The sequence below is a fragment of the Palaemon carinicauda genome, chromosome 30 (genome assembly GCF_036898095.1).
Source record: "Palaemon carinicauda isolate YSFRI2023 chromosome 30, ASM3689809v2, whole genome shotgun sequence".
In the NCBI taxonomy this organism is placed as follows: Eukaryota; Metazoa; Arthropoda; class Malacostraca; order Decapoda; family Palaemonidae; genus Palaemon; species Palaemon carinicauda.
This window is the reverse complement of record NC_090754.1, coordinates 48,241,983-48,246,982: the sequence shown is the minus strand read 5'-3', so window position 1 is coordinate 48,246,982 and position 5,000 is coordinate 48,241,983.

The window sequence follows — 5,000 nt, the reverse complement described above, 5'->3', positions numbered from 1 at the left end:
CTGTGATGTGTCTGTTATGTTTTTAGAAGGCGTTGGAGTGGCTTTGTTTTTGTGTATTAGTCTGTAACACCCTTTTGCTTTTAAGGCAAACCTATCCGTTGATTACATACATTATTTCTATATACTGTACGCCCATCTTTTATCGGATTTCGCGATGATTTCCTAGCTAGACGTTTCTTCAGTAGCCGGGGTTCAGGATGAAAGGGCACAAAGAATGAATTAAATTTAGTATGTTCAGTGGCTACTTTTCTCTTGGTAAGGGTAGAAGAGACTCTTTAGCTATGGTAAGCAGCTCTGCTAGGAGAAGGACACTCCAAAAACAAACCATTGTTATCCAGTCTTGGGTAGTGTCATAGTCTCTGTACCATGGTCTTCCACTGTCTTGGGTTAGAGTTCTCTTGCTTGAGGGTACACTATGGCACACTATTCTATCTGATTTCTCATCCTCTTGTTTTGTTAATTTATTTTTTATAGTTTATATAGGAAATATTTATTTTGATATTGTTACTGTTCTAAAAATATTTTATTTTTCTTGTTTCCTTTCCTCACTGGGCTATTTCCCTGTTGGGGCCCTTGAGCTTATAGCATTCTGCTTTTCCAACTAGGGTTATAGCTTAGCAAATAATGATAATAATAAAATGTTGCGTTTGCCCTTGTTAATGTTTACAGTTCATTCTCAATCTTTTACTTATTCATTCCACCAATTATTAATGCCTGCCATATCCTCTTTTGTCATTTTTTCAGCTTCACTTGCGGCAGTTTTTAAGTGTGTTTATAGATTGACAGTGGCTGTAATTTCACCATCCTTGTGAGCTAAGGATTGGGGGTTTGGGGAAGCCTATAGGTCTTATCTGCTGAGTCATCAGCAGCCATTGCCTGGCCATCCCTGGTCCTAGCTTGGGTGGAAAGGGACTTGGGCACTGATCACGTGTATATATGGTCAGTCTCTAGGGCTTTGGCGTGATTCATAGAGCAATGTCAGTGTCCCTTGTCTCTGCTATTCATGAGTGGCCTTAAACCGTAAACCTTCTTCCTTAGAGAGAGAGAGAGAGAGAGAGAGAGAGAGAGAGAGAGAGAGAGAGAGAGAGAGACGCTTCTGGAATTAGTGATGAGTTCAGTTTGTTAGTGTTGAAATACTGCTGTCTTAAATATTGGCCTAATTTTTTAGAGGTGTAATGCATCATGGATTTTATTTTTGTTCATATAAAATGATTAATTGATATGTTTGTCTTTTCTTTGGTATTTTTATACCAGTTTAATATTTTTACACGGAATTTCATTTACTTTTAAAATAGAGTGTTAATCAAGAAAAACCAATATGATTCAGAAATATGGAAATTTTTTAGCAAACAAGTTTATTTGCGGTAAAAATATAAAAAAACCTATCGTTTGATATTTGTCATTAGTTGATAAAAGCTATTGTGCAATAAACACGGTAATGAGGCGTTTCATGCCATTCGAATTGACTATGTACATATTAGTTTGTTATTAACTGAAGCATCATTATTTTTATGTATATCATATTAGGTGTGAAATACTAGCATTGCCATCATTGGAATGGATTCGTTAGTAATGATGAAAGGATGCAAATCTGTTTTTTTTTTTTTTTTTTTTTTTTTTTTTTTTTTTTTTTTTTTGGGGACATTTTAATGATAGTTGTATACGGTGTCGATGACCTCTCGATCAAGTGGAAATAGATTCGTTTTAATGGGAGCTATTTTATAGATTTGTTATGTTTGAACGGTAGTGTATAATTGTGATTTATGGTGTCCTCTTTTTTATTCATATTTTCATGTGGGCGCGTTCTTTAGCGTACACCAGTGCACGGAAAACCACTTAACACAGAAACATGCAAATATGCACGCACACATGCGTGCATATATATATATATATATATATATATATATATATATATATATATATATATATATATATATATATATATATATATATATAATTTTATTAAATAGCTGTTGAATTAAACTTAAATAACGTTTTTTGGCAATGTAAATAGAATTTAAGTCATTTCAGTTCGTAGGTGTATGAAAATCAGTGAATGTCACACACCGTTGGCCTTCTATTTTCCATCATCATAATTATTTAGAAATATACATAAGTTGGAGAGAGAGAGAGAGAGAGAGAGAGAGAGAGAGAGAGAGAGAGAGAGAGAGAGAGAGAGAGAGAGAGAGAGAATCAACAAGTTTTTATTACATATCATTGTGTACCTGAATTCCCTTTTAATATAAAGAAGCACATGCGTAAGTTTAATTACGCTAATTGCTCGCGTAAACAATTAATAACCTCACCTGTAGAAAGAGTTTTTTTTTTTTTACTCTTTATCTGTTGGAATATTTATACCAGACGTAAAAAAGTTTTTCAATTCAATGTTTTACACAGAAAGCGTTTCCAATATTGAGGGCCCCAGGTCCTGGTTAGGTTGGGGGGGAGGGGTTAGTTAGGATCGTTTATGTCATATAAATAATTCGTGATTGCTCATACTGTATCAGCGTAGATAATACAGGTATTAAAATAAATGTCAGGTTGTGAGGGTATGGCATTATATGCTAAAGAGGATTGCGGGGTCAGTTATTTTCAAACGTAGTCGTATTTTCCTATGTATTCATTTTTCTATGTATTATATTATATTATATTATATATATATATATATATATATATATATATATATATATATATATGTGTGTGTGTGTGTGTGTATGTATATATACACACACACATATATATATATATATTATGTATATGTGTGTATATATATATGTATGTATATATATATATATATATATATATATATATATATATATATATATATATATATATATATATATAAACGCTCTCTAAATGGGGATACCTTAAAGGGGTGAAAAAGTTAGTGTATCGCCATGAGCAGCATAGCTGTACTAATCAGGGCCACCCTTACTTGGTTGCTGTACTGTGAGCGATCAGACAAAAGTCTCCCACCATCACCAATCCGCATTGGCCAGCATGGGGATGAAAACAGCCAAACCCAAGACATGAATAAGGACATGTTTGAGGCCTTTGTCCTACTGTGGACTAACAACGGCTACATTTATTGTTGTTGTTGATACATAAACATATATTTGTGTCTAGAATCTCACTTGTAGATATTTACCGCCGCAAGATGGCGTGTTGTGCTCATCTGCATTGTGTGACGAACTCCATCTGTCATCTGGGTAATCATTCATGCCTTATCCAAACACTTCAGTGGCTTAATCACTCAATCCTCCATCCAAGATTGATGTCATTATTACGCTCTCTCTCTCACTCTCTCTCTCTCTCTCTCTCTCTCTCTCTCTCTCTCTCTCTCTCTCTCTCTCTCTCTCTCTCTCTCTCTCGTTAGGTTAAGAGTAAACATCAGATACTCTATAATAGACTTTCATTATTAAATAATAATAGTTATCTTGCCTGAAGTAATAATAATGATTTAAATATATTGAATATAGCTATGATGTAATTATTACTGATGATTACATTTAACTATGTTTTAAATCGATTCATAAATTATTTAATTTTGTCCACTGGTAAGAAAGTATAGCCGATTTAAGCAAATCCTTATTCTTTAATTCTCTAATTTGTTTATTTATTAAACTGTCAATTTAATAGTTCGGATTAATTGGTTGTTTGCTATGAGGAATATCTTTCTTCAATATTCACTTCTACTCAGTGGTTACATCTCTCTCTCTCTCTCTCTCTCTCTCTCTCTCTCTCTCTCTCTCTCTCATATGCCAAAGATATATTCGCCTGAAGTAAAATGTCAATAGAATTTCCAACTGGAATCTTTATTTGTGTACTCATCAAATAGTTTTTATCATATTGGAATCTGTTGGCGTCAGAAAAGATTAGGAGTCGATCCTTTGAAGCCTTTCGTTTGTTGGTTCTTAATAAATCCTTTGAAACATTTGGTTTATTGGTTCCTAATGAAGCCTTTGGTTTATTGGTCCCTTGTGAATCCTTTGAAATCTATGGTTTATTGGTTCCTAATGATTCATTTGAAGCCTTTGGTTTGTTGGTTCCTAATGAAACCTTTGAAGCCTATGGTTTATTGGTTCCTAATGAATCCTTTGAACCCTTGGACTTATTGTACCTAATGAATCCTTTGAAGTGTTTGGTTTTTTGGTTCCTAATGAATCCCTTAAACCCATTGTTGTATTGGTTCCTAATGAATCCTTTGAAGCCTTTGGATTATTGGTTTTTAATGACTACCCTTTGGTACATGTCAACCCCTCTCATATTGCTGATATAAATCACAGTGTTTGACGGGTACATTCTCAATAGTCAGATATTGATTGCAGGCATTAATGTATGAAAACACTTAACACGAGTTTTTGAATTTTGGACCCTTGTCACCAAGCTCAGTGTTATGGAACTGTTGAAATATGCCGCTGCCCTTAATTATCATTTCATTTTTAGGTTTACGTTCTTTTGGGGAAGAGGATAAAGATAATGTTGCATTCTTTATAATGCTTTAATTGGTTCCAATGCAGGACAAAGGCCTCGGACATGTCCATAGTCATGTCTGGGGTTTGGATATTTTCATCACCACGCTGGCCACTGCGGATTGGTGTTTGTGGGAGACTTTTGTCTGATCGCTCACAGCAAACTAACTTGTAGGGGCGACCATTACTAGTACAGCTTTGCCGATCATGGCAATACACGGCCCTTTTCACCACGTTGAGGTATCCCCACTCAGAAAGACGGGGGACTAACGAGTTAATATGCTCACAGCTGGAGTGAAACTTCTAGAATACTTTATAGTATTGGTATTCTAGGCCCATGGTAAACGAATCTCTCTCTCTCTCTCTCTCTCTCTCTCTCTCTCTCTCTCTCTCTCTCTCTCTCTCACATAACAGTGGACAACTAGAGGGGCACTCCGTACAGCGGAGACCTGCGCCATAGCAGCTTATTTATGTACCTTTTGCTTGACCGTGACCTTGACCATCCAAATTTTAATAATTTCCATCTTT